Source organism: Vidua chalybeata, chromosome 20, assembly GCF_026979565.1.
Source record: "Vidua chalybeata isolate OUT-0048 chromosome 20, bVidCha1 merged haplotype, whole genome shotgun sequence".
NCBI classification, from domain to species: domain Eukaryota; kingdom Metazoa; phylum Chordata; class Aves; order Passeriformes; family Viduidae; genus Vidua; species Vidua chalybeata.
Window position 1 is genome coordinate 7288469 of NC_071549.1, and position 23228 is coordinate 7311696.

General features: G+C 40.9%; 1 protein-coding gene and 1 long non-coding RNA gene across 3 annotated transcripts in view; one reads left to right on the top strand and one right to left on the bottom strand.

Annotated features, from left to right (window-relative positions):
• The window catches only part of TAOK1 (TAO kinase 1), a 69732-nt gene that overhangs the window by 683 nt on the left and 45821 nt on the right, over window positions 1-23228 (top strand). The window contains exon 1 of one of the 2 annotated variants that reach the window (XM_053961379.1): window positions 15611-15672. The exons of the other annotated variant lie outside the window; for it this stretch is intronic. The gene's annotated coding sequence lies outside the window, so the exon portion shown is untranslated. Of the gene's footprint in view, window positions 1-15610; window positions 15673-23228 lie in introns of those variants that run through there. 2 annotated transcript variants of the gene reach the window in all.
• On the bottom strand, window positions 12677-15000 carry LOC128798137 (uncharacterized). The gene is made up of 3 exons (XR_008434335.1): window positions 14946-15000; window positions 13899-14005; window positions 12677-13034 (listed from the first exon to the last, which is right to left on the bottom strand). It is a non-coding gene; the product is annotated as an uncharacterized LOC128798137 (long non-coding RNA).

Sequence of the window (23228 nt, forward strand, 5' to 3'; positions counted from 1 at the left end):
CGTTACCCAAATAGCGTTTCCCAACCATTTTAATTTGTCAGATTAAAACATCTTATGGAGGCTGGATTTCTGTAACCCGCGTGTGGGTATGTCGTTAGAAATATCTCTCACCCTGCTTTGCTGCAAGCATCTTTGGAGCATCAGAGTTGACCTTTGTCACTGTGAAAGCAGAAATAAATACCAAGGCGATACCTGGGAGATGCAGTTGTACCATTGTGTTGGGCGCGGTACAAGAAATGGGGTGGGGGGGGAGAGAGAACCAGAGATTAAAATGGTTCTTGTCAAATGTAGATCTTCACATGCCTTCGGAAAAAAAATATGACAGATCAGTAACAGCCCTGAGGACTTCTAATATATTTTCTTAGAAAAACGTTTCGTGTTTATCGTGCTTGTCTCTGCTGCTTATCATGGTACGGAGTATTTCATTAGGTGGCATTTTAGTGGCTCTGTTGGTTAAATAGCAGTTGCATTAACTAGTTGAACAAATTGTGTCCTTCACCTTTGACTATTGCATTTTGAGAGCCGTTACAGCAGTGTGCCCATGCATGCCAAGGGCGGATTAATAAGATGTTACCTAAAGGTTTGGATGTTATTGATTCCTTACTATTAATGCTATTTATAGTGCGTTTGACATGGCTCTTGTTTTATGTATTTGGATAAAGGTTATCAGCTTGGAATGCTTCAGATGAGACGTTTCAAAAATACCACCCCAAATATATATATACATATAAATTTGAACAATATAGTTCAGATCCTTAGTGTCTGAAAAACAGCTTTAGGAAATAGCACATAATATTGAAAACCGTGGAAAACAGATACATTTTGACACTAGGGAATGTTTGTTTTCATATTTTAGGATTACAGAATAACAACTCCTGTTGCAATAAATACAGGTTTTGGTATGCTTTTCTTGAGCCTTTATTTTCCTTGCCTTTGTGCCTCCTCATAGTTAGTGTGCCATAGTTTCTGCTGCTTGTGTGCAAGGGCAAACCTAATCAACGATTGGCTTGAGCCTTCATATTAGATTCTCCACAACATTGGCCTAGTTCTCACTGGTATGTTTGCCATTTTTAGGACTCCTCTTCCTTTTATCCACAGGCTGAAATACATGGATAAACTTGAACCTCAGTTTGTCCTTTGAACTTGAGAGAATGTTTTTCTCCTCTGTTAACAATATCTCAGTGAAGAGAAGGTGGTTCTGATAGAACAGCCCAACTTTAAGTTTAATCCTGCTGAAATACAACTGCCTGAAGAGAAAACTCTTTGGATAGTTGGATATTACTTTTCTTTTTAAGTAGACTGAATTAAATGTTGCCTGTACAGGACCAGATGTTGGCACTAAAATTATGTACAGATAAGGTGGCTTAGGCCTCAAATTAGACTATTTGAAAAAGTTATCTATGTTCTGCTGTTAAATTCTGGTGTAAGCTAAACTGAAGAACTTTAAATATTTACTTCCAGCTAAATAACATTTCCAATTGTGCAGTTTCCACCTCCAGCTCTATTCACCAGTTTTTGTCTCCAGAATAACATGTTTTTAATGAGTAGTAGGTTAGTCTCAGGTTTTATGTTTGGTGAGATTCATCAGAAGAGAAGCAAATATCCCACTAATAATTACATCTTCAGATGTATCCTAATAGTGGATTTCCTGTAATGAGGTTGTTTTGTAGAGAACAATAGATATGGCAGCAATTTCAGAGATTTGTTTTAAAGATGTTGTAGGTAGCTGACTCTGCAGTAGTGAGTTCCACTTCGACACAACCCTTACATACTCAACAAAACTTTAGGTGGTTTCCAGGTACTTGGTTTTCAGGTGTAATTTCCTTTCTAGCAAAGACAGACTGGATATACTGCTGCTGTTGTCTCTCATGTCTGTCACTTCTGCAAGGATATACTTCTGATCTAACTTAGTAGTGAATAAGGTCATTTGCAAAATATGCCTCTTAGAAGTTTTTTTAAGAGTATAGGTATTTTGTCAAGTGAGAAGATAATTAGGGTTGATCTGTCTCTCTTTGTGATCCAGAAGTGGTGAGGAAGCTATGGTAAATACCACTTGTCTTATTCCATTCTCAGTGTGTTTTGGAGAACACTCCCATAATCACTAAGATCCTATCTTAGAAGCATTTTCTGTTGTGTTCCTGTTCATATTAAAATCATGTAAACAACATACTGTTAGGTTAAAGTGCATACTAGAAATTATAAAAATCTTTGGTGTTACCAGGGCTGAGCCACGCTCTTGTCTTCTGAATGGCAGTGGTGCTGGGTGGCCATTACCTTTTTCCTGTTCAAGCATGCTGTGTAGTGTCAAAGATTTTACTTTTATTTCCTTTTGTGAACCTCGACAAAGGGGAGAGCTGAACTTCAACCCTGGACTGGAGTCATGTCTGAACTGGGAAGTTTCCTGATCTGACAGCAAGGTTTCAGTCCTGTCCTCTCCTGCTTAACCATGCTTGGGACAAGCTTGCCTGTAACAGCACAGAGCAGGATGATTTAATACTCTCTGAGACCCACATCTGTCTTCTCTTCTATAATATTGAGTGTGTCCTACTCTTCTCCACAAAGTGCTCATTCTGGATGGACACAGTGCAGGATGAAACCTGGTATGTGCGGCCTGGTGCTCTCTGGCAAGTTCCCCTTGTGCTGGAAGTTGACTGAGGTGTCCTCCACCTGCTTCTCCATGTGTCATTTCAGTGGCTGTGGTCTTTGATCCTGCAGCAGCAGAAAGCTAACCTAAGGAAAAATACAGTTTTGTGTCAGTTTGGTGATCTGAAATGGCGCAGTGCACAGTGAGGTGAGGTTAGAGACACCCCCGGGGAGTGGGCTGCACCACCACAGCCAGCAATGATGTTTAAAGACAGAGGTGGCTGGTGGTACTTTTTGTTAAACTTGTAGTGGTTGGGTTTCAGGATTCTTTGTTTTTATTGTCCTTTAACATGCTGAAGCATTGCTGATTATACATTGATTTCTCTGTGGAGAAGAGACTGAAAAAAATTCAATGGACAAAGGGCCAGAAAATCACTAATCCCCTCATGTGGCGTTTCAGAGGGGGAGTCCTTCCTGTGAAAAAATTTAAAATATAAAAACCATGAAATCAGAGGTGAAATGCAAAGTGTCTGAGGGGAAGAAGTGTGCAGAAAATAGTAGGAAAAGATAGAGAGCTGTTTAAAAGCAGAGTTGGCTTTTACACACTATTCCTTCCTCTTTTCCTAAGTGCTCATTTACAGTACAGAACATGGAGGAGGGAATACTTTCTGAAGGCCCTTAGAAACACAATGGACATTAGCCAGCACAGTGGGGGCTCCAAACATGGTTTTTAAAGCAATTTTAGAACAAATACTTTGTGATCACTGGAATTAGAGTATTTTTTTTAATTGTGAAAGGGAAGCCATTAGGAACTTCTAATACTTGATGAGAAGTCAGTGCGTTATTACACTTGATTTTTTTTTTTCACATTCTGCTAAATCTTTGTTTCTTTGCCAGAAGAAAAGGCAAGGTAGCCACTGTAAACAAAACATGAAATTGCCAAAGCAGCAATAAGTTTTGTCTAAATAGAGAAGTTTCTCCAGTTTAATCAGAGCTTGCTGAGGACAGATCTACAGCATTAGTTGCACACCTATAGCTTGGAGGTGAGGTTTTCTTTCTCTTAGGGGTTGGTGAGGACAGTCCAACATGAGTTAGAGTGATGATGGCTTCTTAATACAACTGGACAGTAGCTCGTAGTTTTGCCTGCTGTATTGCTTGGCTGGAAAGAGTTTTGATTTTTCTTTAGGGGTCAGGATGGGGTGACAGCACGAGATTTACATATTGAGTATTGTCCTTAGGATGGAAAAGGCTTGAAATGTTTTGTTTGGGGGAAAAGTTAGATCTTGAGGAAAAAAAGTAAAAGTCGCAGAACTCTAAAGCTGGCAGGCTCTTCAATTTTCTGTGCTTGTGATCTTCCACTGACCCTTATTACACTCCTGGCTACAGCCATACAAATATTTTCTTTAGAGTGAGATGTAATATTATAAAAACAGTTTTCTCCTACACTCATTGAGTTCAGCATGTTTATAGGGCAGCCTCCTATCAGAATGTGGGGGAACAGTGCTTGTGAGTTTTGTTGGAAGTTTTTATTCCATGTCGGCTTTATCAATCCATATTTGAAAGGAAAATTTTTGATGTTTACTGTTAATCTCAGAGATTTTTGCTATAGCTTTAGACCGAAAGCCAATATGTATTACACTTGTTTTCTTAAAATGTGAATAAAGTTGCTTTCAGCCTTTCACTTTGTTCACCTAAACTTTCAAACTTTTTACTTCCCTTCAGCCTTCTGCCATTAGTTGAGCACTGCTAGACACAGATTTTGAGGTCTTAGGTCCTTAGGATCAGTCCTTCCCTTTGCATTGCTGGTTCATCTTCAGTTCACTCTGGTCTGGCTGATTTGTAATGTCTAGAAAGCTTTGGTTCCAGGAGCATGGGAAAGAGGAATATGCAAGTGCAAGTATGTTGAAAGTGTAGGGACCATTTCTTGTAACACTTTTGGCTTGCTCCCCATCCATGTGTTCAGCCTGTTTTCAAGCACCCAGCAATCCTTCCTCTTCCCTGACATTCCACTGCTCAAGGGCAGTAACAGACCCATGAGCCCAAGCCCAGAGAAATGTTGTACTGAGATTTCTTGGAAAGAATCCCATGTGCTATTGCACATGTTTGTTATTTTTGCCTCCTTCTCCATTCTTAATATGCAATTCTCATTTCCCACCTCAGTCCCCTTTTAATTGGTGACCGTCCCTCCCTCCCCAGCCGAGATGAGAGGAGAGGTTATTTTTGCTAGTGCTGTTTCTCAAATAGGCCACGGGTATCCAGTAAGTAGTGCAGTAACTTTCTCCATCAGTTATTAGGATTTCTCAAGCTGTATCCTGGTGGCAGTGCAACATGTTTCTCCTTTAGTTCTGGCTTGCAGTTGTCACTAACATTAACCCCTCCCAGTTCCCACTTCCTTGTAACCCAATCTGAATAAAGATCATGGGATTTGAATGTGCCTTGCTTTGCTGCTGCTGCTCTGGATGTTTGGGTTGTCTCTGTGCTCTTTGTAAACTGTGTGCTGTGATCTTCTTTTTGGCTTTGCCTGTTTCAAGGAGCAATTGACAGTTGTTAAAATCAGTTCTGGGCCAGCTGTGATTTGATGCGATTAAACTGTGTTAAATGTGTTCCAGAACTGTTTCCTGGCCTAGATAGCAAACTAGTTAAACCTTGGGTTTGGAATCTATTTTGGTATGATTCCGCCCTGTACCCCTAGGTAAGCTGTGTCCCTCTTTGAGGGTCAAACAGAACACAGGGTCTGTGCACAGCACATGATCTTCTGCCTTTAATCCATCACTCTCCTATGTCTCCTTGGGTTTTTTAAATTAGTCTTTGCATATCAAAGTCTTGTCTTGAGAATTATGTGCTGGACTGACTGCAGTAGTGTGGTTTTTGCCACCCATAAAGACTAAGGTGCAGCGATCTGATTTTTGCTGGCATCAGCTGAGCTGGTACAAACCCCCCTTTATACTTGCTTGGTACGTCCGGGTATGCAGCCAGGCTCTTAGATTGGGGTTTTTATGAAGGCTTGCAACTTCAGTTAAAAAAGAGGGTAACCTTGGCCTTGACAAAAATTCCTGCTGTCTCCTAGAAGTTCATGTCAGAGTTGGGAAGGAAATAATGATACATTTCAGAGGCACTGCCTTGCAAAGAATGCCAAGCTCCATTTTTATTATGGGTTAATTGCCATATAGGCAAACCCTGAACTCTTACCTGTGTTTTTGGCTTAATTTTCCCTCTTCCCTTTCCACACAAACCCCCCTCTAACACGTGCTTTGAAGTGTTTAAAACTAGGTTAGTCTCTGGCTGGAGGTGTGTGGTAGAACCTCCTTTTAATTCTTGCTGGGACCTGCCCGTTTTGCAGCAAGAATGCAGGCGAACCCATCTGAATGCTGATCATCTGTCCTTTGTAAGTGATGGAAGGTTATTTTTCCCTTCATTTGACACAATACATGGGCAAGGAAATCCTAGAGCATCTCTATTCTAGAAGCCACCTTGAGTGGCTGGATCTGTACAAGCTGGAGTGCTCATGGAGGTGGGAGAAGAGGGCTTAGTGAGGATGCTGGGGCTGAATTTAGGTGATTGCATGACAGTCACTGGAGATACTTCCTTCTCCTGTTCTCAGAAGATGTTGCTGTCAGCTGCTAGCTCAGTAGTTGACCACATTCTTAGCAGATCAACCTACACATATGTCCTGAACTGACCAGAGAATTCAACATTTCTATTGCTGATTGGAAGGACAGAGCACAGGGAGCCAAACACTAAGATAATCTGTACTTAAGAAGACGTCTGAATACATGGACTTTTATCCAAAATAAAATGTTATGGAAGAAGGAAGTCTTCATCCTTACCTTTGCTTTGATTTCATTACAATACTGATGATGTAAATTTATTTGCAAAAACAAGACTGGGCAAAAGATTTGTTCCTGATTTGACAATAACATGCAGAGTGCTTTGAATACTAGACTAACGTGAAAATAGTTTACTTATAAAGTACATGATTTACCTTCACTAGCTCATAATTAGTCACAAAAACATAAAGAACATTTAAAGAATTATTTGCTAGTTTAGTGAATAAAAATTTGACATGGAATTTTTGATGCCCAGTTATAAAAGATATTTTTGAAAAGCCCCTAAATTTTCCCAAATATTTTAGTGCTTTTTCTTGAATGTACCCTTATGTGTTGAAAATATGAATTAGGACATTATTTTAAGTCTCTTATGTTTTCCTCTGTTGTTGGAATTGGTAATTGTGGACCACTGTGCAGGTGGGCCATCACATTGGGCTCTGGAGTTTCTCCAGAGTGGCTGGTCCAGCACCAGGGTGTGTGATCCTCATTTGAATAGTCTTCCCATTGCTGTGGGGATCTCTGGAACTGAAAATTAATTACTCTAGTGACTATAAATTGGTATAATCACAATGTTTTTCTGTAGGTAGTACAAATATGTTTAAACAGAAATAGTTAATATGAGAAATGAAATGTTAATACACAAATAGAAATTTAAGCTACAGCAAAGAAATATTATCTTACATATGTGATGGTTTTATACTTTTCTCTGAATTAGCAGGATAATAATAGTAATTCTGTGCTCTGAATTTCATCCACAAATCTCAAGGTATTTCAAATAGATGATAAAGGCATGTTTTCTACATTTATGAGGTGAGGATACGGAAGTGCAGGTGGAAAAATGAGTAATTTGCTCAGCATGGCTGGTGGTGATGGGGTAGAAGAATTTGTCTCCTTGGTCCCCAGTTTGTATCAGCACCTCCCAGGTTGTAGGTGGAAGCAGAAGTGTTGGAGATGCTGCTTTGCCTGTGGAGTGTGGTAGAGCAACACAGACCTCAAAGTTCAGCAGCGCCGCTGTCTCAGATCTGCCTCTGAAAGTCTGCCTGACCTGCTGAAAATGCAGGGGATGGGGTTTCTTGTTTCATCATAGGAGCACTATGTAGATTTTTCTTACCATAATAGCAATTTAATGCTGGTCATGAATAAGCTGGCTAAATCTTGAAATTTTTAATATTCTTTGTTATTATGATGTGACTTTTTGCTGATTTTTATCTTTACATAAATCTGAAAAGGGCTTTTAATGCACTGTAAATCAGTCCATGAACTTGATGAACAACAAACTGAGTTTTTTTCATTTTTGAAGTCAGTCACGCACAGGGATAACCGGGGACTGCCTATCTAAGTAAAAAATATTCCTGTGCATATAAAATTGAAAGACTTGGGTATTGTCTGGACATTTCCATGGAGATCGTGGAGACAGAGTGTATCTTTTCACCCTGTTTGTGCAGTCTCTGCCACAGCTGAATCTCATCTTTTCTTCAGGGTCTAGTTATTGTGTAATGCAAATGCACACTGCTGTAAAAAGCTGAAAGGATTCTCACCTGATGCCCTGGGAAGGAAGAGGAGCTTCCAACCCCTGTGCCTCTTGGGAATCCATAAGCATTGCAGAGTGAGCCATTGCTCAGCTCATCACCAGTAACTTTCATCTGTTCTAGATTCTACTGTACCTGTCTTTGCAGTGTGGGGATTCATTTAAGGCATGTCTATGCAGTAAAATAGCTGGAGCTTACCTGGAAATAATAAAATGAAGAATTTTGTTGCCTCAGTCATTCTTTTAAACTAGAATAACCCCCAAAAATCATTAAAACCTTGAAGCCTGAGTACCTGTATGAAAGTGCTCAGTATTTTGGGACCTTGTTTTTCTGAGGGATTTTTGTTCCATGTTGCCACAGACACAGAGTGTGAAATTTAGCAAGCTTTCTCCAAAAGCTACTTTCAGCTTTGAAACTAATGTTACCTGTGCTGGTTTGAAGTAGTTCATACTTGTTTATTATGCCTGTTGCAAAATCTACCTACCTATTTACATAGGTGTTGGGGAAGCAAGGATGATACGGAGCAGCATGAGTGGAAGGAAAGGATGGTGTGAGTTGTGATTCTACTTGTCTGCTTATTTTCTGGTTTGGAGGCAGCGAGCACCTGCTGATTTAGGGGTTTTCTGTATGTGATTTCATGCCTGTGATTAGCATTTCTAAGGACATGACACATACGGTCTCACCACTTAAATACATTCTGTAAATATGTAAACAGAAAATTACAGAGATGGTCATTGTCCGACTGTCCTGACTGGTCTCTAGAGTCAACCCAACAGGACCCAGCACGCTCCATTGGGCCCATCCAAGACAACAGAGCTCAGACTTCAAACTTAGAAGCAGAATTCCATCTTGGATTGGAGTTACCACCTGTTTTTGATGCTTCCTTAGAGGCAGTTGCTTGTCTCATTTTCCTTCCTTTTAATCGCTGGGGCAGGAGATTGAGATCTTCAGATAGACACTGGAATGCACTTACTGTTTTACTGTTGGAAGTCAAATTCTAGAGAAAACATCAGCTGCTTTACAGAAGCCTGTAATTGCATTTGATCCGAAATCAGCCATTTGTTAATCAGAAATCAGCCATTGTTGTGAGAGGATTTCTCAGGGTAGATGATCACAGAATGTTCTGAGTTGAAAGGGACCCACAAGGATCATCAAAGTCCAACTCCTGTGCCCCAAGAATCCCACCATGTACCTGAGATCTTTGTTTAAACACTTCTGCCTGTGATTGCTTCCCTGGAGAGCTTGTTCAGTGCCCAGACACCCTCTGGATGACGAACCTTTTATTAGTATTTAATGTATAATAATAACTTGACATGTGAGTTCTGGGGAGGAATGTGAGATTCTCTGTGAGGGCATATTTTAAAAAATATTTTTAAAATTTAAAAAATATTTTTGGGGACAAAAACTGGAGAATAACCCCTGGTTAGCTAATGTTCCTGCTGGAGCATTGTCCCTAAGTTAATAGCAAGTCTAGGTTTGTTTTGCTGCTTTGAGGAATTATTAGTGTTCTGTCTGAACTGAGCTTGTACATAAGGTAGAGATGGCAATCTTCGTAGTTTCATGCTCAATTACCAAAAAATCACAGCAAAAGCAATCAAATGCTTTGTCACCATTGTGCTGTTCAGTAGGTATAAGTGGAACCATGTGACCACTGAATATTTAGTAACTTCCACTTCTGTAATTCTTTGTTTCTTTCCTACTTTTTGTTGTTGTTGTGAAAATTAAGTCATAAATTGTTAGAAGCAAGGAGAGTGGTCGTGTGCTATCTAGTTTGGTGTCTTAAATGGAGATTTTCTTCCAAGATTTGGCAGGTATTTCTCACTTAAAACCTGTTATTTCTTAGCTTACCAATCATGTCAATGTGTTGGGTTCAGGTATTACATGAAGGGTAAATCTCCTTGTGACATGGAACAGTGAGTTCACATGTTCTGGCAAGGGCCTTTCCTGAGTTTTAATAAATACAGACATGGTATGAACACCTTTTCTCCACAAGAGGTGTGTTTTTATCCTGTGCAGGTGCTGCACTCTGCATGCATGCACACCTAGCAGTTCCTCTGTTCCTGGTGCAGTATGGCTCCTTGCTCTGCAGGAAGGATGCTGCTCAGAATACCTGCCTCATACAGAAAAAAAAAACTTAAAAAGTATTCCAGAAAGAGCAGCTTCCAACTTCCTGAGTGACTTAAAACATGCTGTGCTTTGCTTTATTTCGTCATGGTGAAAGCCACTTGCCTTTGTAACTCCTAACCAACAATAAGACAGTTAAAAACAGGCAGAAAAAATGTAGTGTTCAAGGCACCTCTAGAGGGGAGCAGTAGCTAAACACTTTTTAACTTGATTTTGCCTGGCCTGGAAAGGAGCAGGACTGTCCCCTTCCCCATTTTCATGGGCTGCTCACATGGCCAGGGGTCTGAACGGAATATTTGGTTACCCTCAGACCCACTGAGTTTTGAATTATCCAGAAGGCACCAGTCAGAAGCAGAGCTGGTGTTCTGAGCTCGTTTGAGGGAGAGTTGCTTCCCTCCTGTTTGGGTTTTGCTTTTTTTGTAGGTGTGATGTCATCATTCTGCGAGGTCTGCGCCGCCGCGTCCTCCAGGAAAACAAAACAGGGTGACGAGACCTGAATGTCAAATGCAAAAAACAAGCAGATCTGATTCTTCCTATCCTCCCTCCCCCTTTTTCTTTGAAAGGAGCTTTCAAGCTGACTTTATACAACAGGAATTAGCTTAATAGAAAGAGAGTGAGAGAAGCAGAGTTATTTCTTTTCAGTTCTTACTATCAAGTTCTCAAAAATAACTCCTTCCTGCCTTGCTGGAGGATGGGATGTATGTTTTGTGCCAGATGCAAATATAGGGGCACTTTATGAATATCCAAATATTCCTTGTTTCAGAGATCTTTTATCTTTTAATATAATCTTTCTCTGGTTTTGATTATTTTGTAGATATTTAAATGAGCACTGCACAGTGTCTTCTTACCATGCTTATGTGAATTTTTACCAGGGAACTATCCCATACACTTGAGCTGTTTGTATAGATATCAAGGTAGTACTAGCAGCAGCCTTCCACCAAGATTACTTTTGGGCCCTGGCCAGGGTCAGGGGAGCAGCCAAAACCAACTTCTGGGCTGATATAACCAGGATGATTTTTATTCAAGTCTTTGGAATTATATTAATATAAGAATGTATTGGAATTTTTCCTTCTTTCTGTGAGCTCTTTTGTGGCCTGGCAGCAGTTGGCTCTCATGCAGCTTGTTAGCTATACTGAGCAATACAGTTCCTGTAAACGTGGATAGGTTTATTATTTTTCAGGGTACAGCTTTAGATATTCCCTCATTCAGAATGACTTTGCAAAATAATCTGCAGAGAGGCATTTTGAGGCTTTTGGAGGCTCTAAACTGAGTATTGATAAGAGGATGGGCTGGTGGTCTCTGAGAAGCTGTCCAGATGTTGTAGGAATTTCTGGGCAGTGAGCAACACTGGAGCTGATATTTTTTGCCCTGTTATGTTCAAGAACCTTAATTATTTCTTGCTTGTTCTTTATAGCTGTGTCCCAAAAGTAAATAAGTGTTTTCTGGCATGGCCTGTTGAGCTCTCAGTAGCTCCCTGTCCAGCTGGGCTGCCTGGGTGAGCTGCATGCATGATGAGGGAGCATTTCTTGCTTTTTGCTGGTTGGTTGTTAGGGATGTATCTGCCCAAGGTATCAGGAGGTTGTCCTACTTTCCCAGTTCAAAAATCCAAGATCCTTAGATTTTATAAAATAGACACCTGATGTTCCCTTTGTTTATTAGCCAACAGGAACAGTCAGAAAATAGCTCTTCTTCTAATACAGCAATTGTTGCTTGAAACTTTGCAGTTGTTTTTTTTCCTCTTATTTGTCTGTTCCTACTGACAAACAAAAGGCATAATCCATTATTCCAAACTGCTGAAAGAGCCTTCAAATTGCCAGGTATGAAATTATGCTGCTTGTTCCGTTACCAGTAGGAAACGGCATGTGAGATGTTTCAAAACCTACAAAGGAGAAAGTTCTTTGTATGTGTGAATTTAGTATTCACAAAAGGTGTCAGATTGACAGCCATGGAGATTGTGGAGATCGGAATTTTATTTATCCCTAGAGAAGGTGCAGTGCAGACTGCAGTAGTGCAAAAATTTCCTGTATTATTCTGCCGTTCCACCCTACCTGTGCCCTTCACAGGCAGCCTCTTGGGGTGAGGAGCTCCTCCTTTCTCTGCGCCCCTTCAGGGAGCTGGCTGACAAAAGGATGTGAGGGTGGTTTTTTTGTGTCTGATGTGGGTGCTTGTCTCCTGAAATCTAAACAGATGTGGAAGGAATTTGATAACATCTACCTCTAAACTGCTGGAGCAGAGACAACCTTTGGCCCAGTGTTCTCTGACTGGAGGCAGGCTGAGAGTCTTGAGGCAGATGTTAGTGGTCATGATTCTGTTATTCACCAACTTAGCTGTTCTTCTGCAAAGATTTACCACTCTAGTATTGAAACTCTTATGCAGCCAACTTCTTCTGCTTTGTCTAAAAATGTTTGATAAATTCTCCAGGGGAATGGGAGGTTCTCTAGGAGGTGTCATGTAAGAGGAGTGTGGGGTGTGTCGTCCATTTGCCAAAATGAAAATGGAGAAAGACTACCAAGCCCTTTTTTCTGAGGGGAAAAAAAATCCCAAACAAACACAAACCCAACACCAAAACAAACCAACAGGTGACTGATTTCTAAAAAGTTCTAATACCTCTCTGGCAAGATCCCTTGTGCCACTGCTCTCTTGGAACTGTTCTTGTGACTGTCCTTGTTCCCTGATGCTTTGCTTCTTCATGTCTTGCTAGAGCCATGCCACTCCTGTCACATATTTACAGACCATTTTAAGGAGGCCCTTCAGACCGTAGAGCTCAGTCCTGCTCCAGCTGTGCTGTGTGGTAGTAGCTTTAATCATCTCCAGCTCCCATCCTTCATTAGATGGCACGATTGCATGGCTTTGAGCAGCGTGGTTCAGCTTGGACCAAATCACTGATTGCCTTCAGATCATCCAGCATGGCTGTCCAGCATGGCCCAGGCCAGGCCACAGTCTTCTAGCCCACTTCCTGCCAGCAGGAATGCTTAAGGAGAAAAATAAGATCAATTTAATTGGCTTTTCGTTTGCAACTCTACTCCTTTATGTCTCCTGAAGATCAGTTCAGTCTTGGAAAAGTTACCTGTTGGAAGCCCCCAGCCTCACTTCCTGAAAAAGCTGAGCCAAAGTCCTTGAAACAGACAGGACAACCTTGTTTTCAGAAAGTCCAAATGTGAGACCTGGTTCCACCATATCTCAATTAACCTTCTGTTTAAATGCATAGAAAATTGTTTTGTCCATTGACTGAAGCAATCAAATTATTGTTCCTCTTAGTTAAAGGGTAGGAGTGGAAATGGTTGCTAATTTTTTTTTTTCATTCATTTGCTTTTGTGAATGATTGCTGAGAACAGCTGGATTAAGTGGCTTTATGTGTGAGCACACAAAGAACCTGTGAAATATAGAGGTGTTTGCATTTGTGCTGTTGAAATAGAGCAATTTCTGATTACAGTTTTCTGTCAAATTTAGGATGGATATGTTTCTACGTGAGCTGAAATTGCTATCCCAGCCTTAAAATGCTGTAGCACATACAAGTGGCTTAAGCTCTTTCCTTCTCTCTTCAGAAAAAAGTGCTGCATTTCTTACTTAAAAGCTGAAGAGTTGGTGTACCAGAGAAAATTTTTTAAAAATACTTACAGTAAGAATTGACCCAGGTAGAATGAATCTTGGGCATTAAACCTGCTTTGTGGGCCATGTTTATGAATTGTTGTTGCAAGTATTTGCTTCGGTGCAGATGTTGACCTACCTCCTTCATCCCTTGTGTTCAGGACAATTAGTAATACTACCAAACCAGAAAAGATACAGATAATTTTTTTTTAAAGCAAGTTCTTGGAGAAAAGGTGTAGTCATTTACCTTCTGTGTGTGCAGAATGATGTATCAACTCAACCTTTTTCTCTAGTGGAGAGGCAGTCATGCACAAGGATGTCTAAGTCCGTGGTTTGATGGACTCTTTAGGAAGCCTGTAAGGAGAGATGTGCTGAATGTGCTGGGCGTGTTCCACTGCAGTGGATTCAGCTCCTGACTCCACACTGCTTGCAGGTGCTGGTGTTCAGGGAAAACAGCACTTAAGCATTCCGTGCATGTGTCTTCCTCCTAGCAATATATTTATGTGTATAAAATAATGCTATAGGCAGGTAAAGTATAAAGGTTAATTTGTTTATTTAAGTTCCATCAAGATGGAGACTGTATTTGCCAAGCACTTCCTTAAATGGGGGCGTATTCCCTTGTGGGACCCATCTTTGTAATGCAGTGGCAATAAGAGGGTGAACCAGCACTGAGTGTTGCTGAGGCATCTTGCAGCACCTAGTGCTGGAGCAGGCAGTTATCCCTGGAGAGCAGCAGAAGATGCTCCAGCCCTGGACTGTGAGAGATCAGGACTTTTTCCTGCAAGAGAGGCTCCCCTTGTTTCCAGTTCCTAGACTGTCAGGAATCTGTCCTGTGTTCAGTGAATCATTCCTGGAGAGCACTCAGGCAGTGTGGAGGAGGAAAATGCCTGGTGTGAATGCAGGAGGTATAAAAGTCAGATGAGAGGGGAGAGATAAGAATATGTCAGGACAGAGTACAGTGAAACTGGGACTGCAGAGGGGTCAGAGAGAAAGGAGCTGGAGCTGATGGAGAACTGGAGCTGGAGGTTTGCAGGAGAGGTGACTTGGGAGCCTGGGAGATGGGGAGGGAGGCAGCAAAAGAAGATGGGTTGGCAAGGGAGATGGCAGTCTGAATTCTGATACTTTCTAATTTTGGAATGCTTGCCTTTGTAACCTTAATAATTTTGTTCTAATACACCAGATACAAAAATTGCATTATATGTTCTGAGGAATGTGGTTACTATGGTAATGGGTATATAAGTACATAAGAGATGAGATGTCAGCAATCAGAACAGCTGTAACGTAGCACGCAAACCTGTGACTACCAGAATTTGGGAAGCAGGCCCTTAAAAACTTCTCCTGCTTCAGTGTCATTTCTCACTGCCAGGATGTGTGTTCCTGTGTGAAAGTGACATCAGAGCTTCTACAACAAATCTTCCGGGGAGAAATTCCACTTTGGAATTTCAGTAGACATGCCCAAAAATTCTGGGTAAACAGACCATGTACCTCCCTTCTGTGGCAGGACTGGGAGGTCTCTGTTCCCACCCAGCTGCTGGAAATGCTGGACAGACCACGAGCATGTGGGATGGGAGCAGGCTGCTGCTGCCCTCTGCTCTGGCTCCTGCCTCCCTGATTGCTCAAAGGTCAAGGCTGGCTGAGCCATGGATGTAGGATTCATTCCCAGCATCACACAGCCAGTTTTCCCCTCCCCACTGCTGGTACCTTGTCTAGGTGGATTTGGGGCAGTGCAGCTGGTACCTGGTAAAGTCTGTGCCAGAAGCCATTGTGTTTGTTATGGCAGTTTGGTGAGGGTGAGATCTTGCCCAACCATAGCAGCTGGGGAAGATGATGGGGGAACAAGAGCATCCTTGGGAGTGTCAGGCAGGAATGTGGGGCAGCTGTTGACACAGGAGTGGAAAGGATTGTGGTTCTTGCACACTTCTGATCCCCTCCTCCATCTGCAGCAAGGATATGTTTCCCGTGCCCACCCACATATCTGATTGAAAAGCCATTTCTGCAGTGTTTCCCATGGCTGGGGACAGGTGAGTTATGAGGATTATCCTCAACAGGACATGGTTGTTGGAGAGCTGATGGAACAAGCAGTGTCCAGGCTGGATGAGTACTGCAAGTACAGTCCATCCTGTGTAGGTGTGGGTCAGGACACCACAGGGCACAGCAGCATGATGGGGATTTCTTAAAGCCAAGCATAGTGTTATGTGTAAGGATGAGTTGGTCCTAGTGAGGAAATGTGGGCTGCAGGGAAGCTGCTGGTAACTTTTCAAGGTCCAGTCTTCAGACAATTTTAAGTGGTATTTTAGTCTCGATGTACATGTGAAAGGACTGTGTTAATGGAATCTGCTGTGGAGAGCTGGGGGATATTGTCCAGAGGAGGGCTGGAGTCTGTGGCAGGACTGAATGAGCTGGAGGATTTGCAGTATGGAGACCTAAATGGAATAGTGCAAAGTGAATGGTCAGGCAGTAACAAGTATATAATAACATACAGAATATATAAAGATACATTATTATATATAAAGATCTGAAATAGCAAAATATGGCTTATCAGTTAGAAATGGAAAGATGCAAAAGACTTGAATATATCCCTTGATACCATAGTGATTTTTAAACTTTAGTGCTATATATCTAGGAAATAAGCAGATGTGGAAAATGGTGGTGGAGGATTTTTAAAAAAAACTTCATTTGGGACAGATGTGAGGAAGGGCTGTTAGGTTGGTCTGGGAGGTCAGTTCTCTCTCCTGCGTCATAAAGGGAGACAAAACTGGCTTTTTTCAGCTAACAGGCTTAAGGAGACAGTGTTCTATCTCTCCATGTGCTTATCCCTCAGTATTGAAATGGGAAGAAAACTCTTTAAACACTAACGCCAGTGTGGGAAAAAGAGTAAGGAAGGCAGTGTAAACTTACAGTAATAAACCTGTAAATCATTCTTAATCAGTTCTTAATCTTAAACTAGTTCCTAATCAAAATAGGAGTGGGGTTCTGGAGCAGCCTTGTAATCAGAGTGGTGGTTTCGAGAAGTTCTCAGGAGTTGGTTATTATTTGATGATTGGATTCTATTATAAAGTTGCTTAAAATAGCAGGAGCAGGACTTAATTGGACCTTCAGTCCTGTGATTTTAACAATTCAATTGAGACATACTCTGTATATCTGAGCCACAAATTGTTTTGTGTATTAGTTGAAATGAGCATTTTCCCCATGAAAGCAGATAAAACTCATCAAATTAAAAGGGCATGCTTGTTATCTTAATACATACAGAAAACTATTTTTTGTTTTAAGTGAAAAGCATAAAGAGAAGGGATTCGGACCTTGCAGAAACCAGTGGTGAGGCATTTCTTCTAGTAGGTAGAATAGTAAAAAAAGGGGATTTTTAAAAATTTGTTTTTGTTTAGTTTTGGTTGTTTGCCTCTTCCCCTTGTTGTATGCTGTGTAGGAAATGGTTCTGCTTAGTCATGTGAAGACTAGAAAAAAAATAACCTGTGCTGGAGTAAAGCAAATTGCCATGACTTTGGGGAATTCCAGCAGGAAAGGAGGTGCTCACAGGCTCTAGAAACCTGTGACATAATTGCTCATTAAAGCTACCCCATTTATGGGTACAGATAATCTGGTGGCACAGATTTAACAGCTATAAAAGGTTTTAAACTCTTTTGAAGCTGAAATATGTTTGAACCCCTTTTTGAATGTGCTTTAAGTTGCAAACATAGGTATGCAGCTATAAATCCTTGCTGCACTGCCAGTGTCTGTGTGCTGCAATGGTCACTCCTAAAGGACAGACTAATCTTTCACTGGTCATCTGTTCTGACAGGGCTTCTCTGCCTGTGCCCAGTGCTGAAGGGCCATCACATACATGCACCTTCCTAGAACCTCTCCTTATTTCCCTGCAGCCTTTCAATAAACCTTTTTTCTATTTATGATAGTAATCCTGTATTTTATAAAATCCTGTGTTAAAAGAATTTTACCTTTTTCATAACAAGACATGTTTCGATGGTGCTTGTTTGACCTTAGGAGAATAGCAACATCAAAATTGTCATCCAGGTTTTGATACCTCGCCTGTCTGGTCCTATCTGCTGTCCCTGGCAGTGGTGACAACCTGGGCACTTTGGAAGCAGTGCCAGGAGCATCCAGGAATACCTTACCTGACCTGGCCGTGGATGTTCTTACTCATGTAAATGTCTGGTTTAAAAAGCAGTGTTTCCATCTCTTGGGCTCAGTGCCTCACTGTCATTTCTGCAGGTTAATTTTTCTGTTTATACCTTGATTGGTTGAATTCCTTCACTCTGTTATAAACATGTTGCTCTTAAAGTTTATGGCCTCTCCCTTTGTTTTTGAAGTCTGAGCACTTATCATGACCTTCTTATTTATGTTTTTTAACTACCCTTACACCTTTCTGCTCAAGCTTGGTTTGTCTTTTTTGGCATTTACAACTTCCCATTTCTAAGGCTTTTTTTACTGTACTTCCATTTTACTGCTATATGTGAATGAAGAATAATCTCCAGCCATGGCAGAGATTCTTCAAGTACTGTCAGAAATTCTGTATTATTTTTCTGATGGATTCTTCATCTTGTTTTTTTAAAAAACCCAGTCTGACGTTGTCTTTGGCATAATTATGCAATAATTTCTGCTGAGTTTTCTGCAGCAGGCTCAGCTTCTGAATTATGTTTAGTTTAAGAGTAGATGTTTGCTTTATGGTTCTTTACTTTTTTGGCCTTTAATCTCCTGTCTTAGTGCTCATTCATACTCTTTTTAAAGGTTCCTGTGTACTTTTTGATGCTGTCAGCTGCCCTAAATAAAACATGTCATGTACCTTTCCCTCCCATCCAGATCTTAAGTGCAGATATTATGCTGGATTCACACATTCTCTGTGGTCATTCTGGTTGCAAGAGTCTTTTCTCTTGTTCAAAATGTAATGTAATTATTATCTGACCTCTTGCTTTTTTTAGTTTCATATCAGCTCAGAGGTGATGATTCTGTTCTCCACCTATGACTAATGCTCACAGTAATTTTGTGCACTTTTTCCACTTCTTTTTGAATATCCTTTTGAGTTGTTCTGTTCTTTTAATGACATATAGTCTAGTGCATAAATGGTTCATTTTCTGCTTCTTAGTGTAGCACAGTCACCAAGTGATTAGCATGCTGCTCCCACTAATTAATAGTTCAGTTAATTCTTCTGTTCACTTTGGCTGCAGCCGTTGTTGGGAGCTTCTGGAGCAGCAGCAGCTGCTGGAAGGGGACAGCAGCTGTGACAAAAGCTGTACGTCACTCTGGAGCTACGTCAGACTTCAGGGCAGCTGCTTACTCGTCCCCATAGGTCAGTAATGTTTAATTTAAGTCTTTATGGAAGGACCAGCTGTCTTGGTCTGTGACAGCACCTTACCTTATACCCAGTTATCTTCTTTGTGCAGGTTATTTACTTTCTCTCCTGTTCCCTTGTTCTCCTGTGTGGTTTTTTGTCAGGCTGGGTGATCCCCCGAGGCTTCTCGCTGTTGGTTTGTAAGATTGTTCCTACAGAATCTCACAGAGTTCTGGATTTTTCTGTTTGTGTTTGGCTTTATTTTCTGCCTCAGATTCTTCGTACTGCCATCAGATTTGCCAGGTTTATACTTGCTCAAATAAGAATCTGACCTGTGGACTGGAGGGTTGGACACAGCTTCTTGCAGGAGTGGGAGTGTTCTTCTGCACTCCAGGGAATTCATTTGCAAGCTCAATCTAAACATTTTTTTCTTTTTTTTACTGATTGACCAGAAAGACTTTGAATTGCTTTCTTTCAGGCTTCTTTTCTAAAACTATGGTGATACTGCCACTTTTTAATTACTTCTTTTCTCAAGGGTAATTATCTATGTTGTGAGCTTTAGTAGCTTATTTCTGAGTTATTTATGCTGAATCCAAAATAGCTAATTTGCTTACGTTTACTCTATTTATTGTTCTGGGACAGAATTGCTTAGGGGTCAAGAAAAGGTTTCTTTAAACTCAAGTCCCATTAGGATATCTGACTAATTTTTTTTTATGGGCAGCTGGAGTTTCCCAGTATTTTTGCCTCTAGACTTAATTGACTCTCATCAACTGGCCTCTTGCTAACCTCTTCCTAGCCAGTGTGCTGCCAGCACAGCATCTCCCACACTGGATCCCTTATAACATTGGATATATATAACACTGGATCCCAACATAACATCTCCTTGGTTGGAGAGACGTGGCCATGGAGAGCTGGCTGTAGGTGATGCACTCACAGAATGTTTATTAATGTGATGCTTTACGTTAATAAAGGAAAAGAGTTGGCAACGACTGTGAACTTACTGAATTGCAAAAGAAGGAGGACAGAAGATTTCATTTTTTCCAGTTGCCTTCCTCATAGCTTTGCTAGCCTAAGGAATCACTAATTTTAGAGCTGACCTTCTTAATAAATGTACCAGAACTATCACAAGCAAAGACATCCAGGAGATGTTAGTGTTGAACATGTCAAGGAATGGTGAGCACTTCTTGATCTCATGGGATATTCTGCTTTAAATAGTAGGGGGGAAAAAAAAGCAAGATGCTTTTTTGCATTAATTTTTCTCAACTGCATCAGTATTGTCTTTTATATGTGTTGTTTAAGTGGTAGGGTCAGTGGTAGATTTGGTGTGAATGATATTGTAAAAATTGCCAGTTAACAAAACTAATATTTTCAAGAGGACAGGTAGTGTTAGGAATGTTTGTGTTTGCTTATAACTGACATATGAAACCTGTCAAAAGAGATTTAGTTTGTTCATAACATCTTGTCTTTAACACAAGAACACACTTACCCAGTTAGTTATCTTTTAAATTCTTAGAAAACTTGAAAGATTGTGGAAATAATTAAAAAAAAATATTTACACCCAGCCCAGAAACACAGATCTCGGGCTTGTTAGAGAAGGTTTGGGAAATACAACTTTCTGACCCTTCCGTTAGTGACATTCCTGAAAAGTAAACACCCAAGCAGAACAGCTCAGTGGGATCAGAAAGTGTGCTGGGGTAAGTAATTCAAGGAGTTGATGATGGACATTTTAGTGTCAGAATCTTGAGAGGAAATCAAAGTAAGGCACAGAGTCTACAAGTACACGTATAAGAGAAATGCAAGCAGTGCTCGAACATAAAAGTGTCTTCCTGAGGCTATTCTGTGAAAAAGTATAATGAAAAAAAAAAAAAAAAACAGAGGTAGAAAAGCAGAGAGAAAAAGAAAAAAAAACTGCAAAGAGGTTTTTTCAGGATAGAACCATTCCTCAAAAATCTCTTAAAAATAAATTGAAAAGGGAATCTTACAGGAATGGTTGGCTTGTTCCTTGTCAGGTGAAGAAAGGAGGACTGAGTGGGGAAGAAAAGCCTGTTTGAACATAGATGCTCACACGGACAAAAAATTGCAAGAATTCACTGTAATATCCAGGTGCAGATTCATCTTATCCTTCTAATCTATTCCTTCTAGAAATACCTAGGTGAGGGAATGTGAAAGATGAAGGGGACAGCATTTCATGCCTGTTCTTTGCTGAACTCCTATGGAGAAGGATCTCTGTTCCTGTGTGGGAAGCAGAACTTTGTTACTGAGCTGCATGTGGGCTTAGAGACCACGTGCAGTGCCCTTGCTCCTGTAAGGCAAGTGATGGAAGTGTCCAGCATGGCTCTAAGATCTCACCTGCTTCAGGCTTTGGCAGCAGAAGGGTCTCCTCACTTGGAGATGAAATGATTCTGTCTTTCCCTTCCCCTGGAGACTGGCAGAAAACAAAGGAGAATCTCATGTACATGAGCTTGGTGTGAAAAGCAATGTGGAAAAGAATCTCAGTGGGGCTTCCATGCTCCACAGGTACCTTCCACAATCCAGTTTGCTCATCCCATTCCAGGTGGTTTTGTTCTGCTTGTAGTTGGCATTATTTTAGGATGATCAGTTTGGTGACAGCTTTTTGGATATTTTTCTGAGTATTTAACATTTTTTCTAACTGTTTCGTGTAGAATGTCATTCATCTGCACCTCCCTTTTCCTTAATGACTGACAGCCCTGGTGGATCCAGTGTGGAGAACAAGTGTACTGAAAAGAATGATTTTAAGATGATTAAGAGAAAGGCAAGTTCATTATTTTGTCAGCATTTTTTTGTCTGAGCTGCAGCTCACGACTGAGTGGTAAAAGTAAGTTAGCAGGATCCCAAGGGAGATGTTCCTGAGTGCCCTTTGTCCCCTTTGCAGGGCATGAGAGAAGTTAAATGCCCCTTGCTGCATCTCCAGCCTTCTCTTGTTTCATTCCTGGGGTTTTTTGGGGGTTTTTTTTTGGTTGGTGTTTTTTGTTTGTTTGTGGGGGTTCTTTTTTTTTTTTTCTATCCCCTTAATTGCCACTCTAGGAAGAATTCTAAATTGCAGAACTAGGAGGAGAAAAAATAACATGTTGTTAGCTTGGTGGGAGAGGCTTAGCCAAGTGCACAAGGAGTCTGTGATATGGGGTTTTGCATGAGTCAAGGGACTACAATTCCTGTCTGTTCTGGGAGGTTTGAGGTGCTGATGGACCTTCCATTGTGACAGTCACTGGAACACAACTGTCTTGATGCCATCTGCCTGGGGTCACTGAGGGTGGACAGAAAGCTGATTCTTAGCTATTCAAGGAAACAGCCACCTTCTGCTGTGAGCAGAGTAACTCTCCTTCCATGTGTTCAGAGCATGTTAAGGCCCTTGAGAATTCCTCTGCTTTTGTCAGAACAGGAAAAAAACGGGCTGACTGGGTGGAGCACAGCCTGGGTTAAAAGAGGTTCGAAGAAATGCAAAGCAATAAAACCCAGTGTATAGTTTTGACGGGTTTGCTGGAAGGAGGAATGTGGTGCAGTGATCAGGAATGTGCTTTCCCAGGAACCCTGGAGGACCTGATGTGTTTGCTGAGCTGTGCAGAAGGATGGGTACAATCTTGAATCTGACAGTATCACACTGGCTGCAGATTCCCTGAATTTCAGTGAAGCCAGCAGAACTCCTTCTATCTGTGCCCTTGTGGAAAGGCCCCACCACTGGCTGGCACCTGGCTTTTGGGAACAGTAAATAAAGTGATCAGACCTGTAGTGGGTAATTCCTGCCCTTTATCTTTCTGGGTAAGGTAACTCCATGCATAGAATTTGTCAGGCTAAAATTTTAAAGACTGATTTAAATGCAGATCATAAAATAAAGTCAAGGGTAAGTGGCATCATTCCTAAAGTCACATATATCAGCACTGCCTGATGGTTGTTCATGTCTTCTGATGCTGGACCTTCATCATCTTTTCTGCTGTGTTCCCATAAACTGTACAGCCCTTCCACTTCCCATTCCAGGTTAAATTCTTATTTTTCTTAGAATGCTTTCATCTTTTTCATCTTGCAAGCTTTTATTCAGAGTTTATAGAAATGGAGAGTGATTTGTCTGCTGCTTCCAAAAGAATTTGTGCTTTCAGGTCAAGTATTCAATACTACGGAGAAACTTTAAAGATTCTTTATTTTAAGCATTCTTAAAATTCTGTAATTCTTTATTTTAAGCATTCTTAAAATCTATTCATTCTTTAGGCATGCTTACCATCTAGCTCTTACTTCGGGCATAATTGCAAGTAAAATAAAAAAAAATGAAAGTGGGTTCTTTCA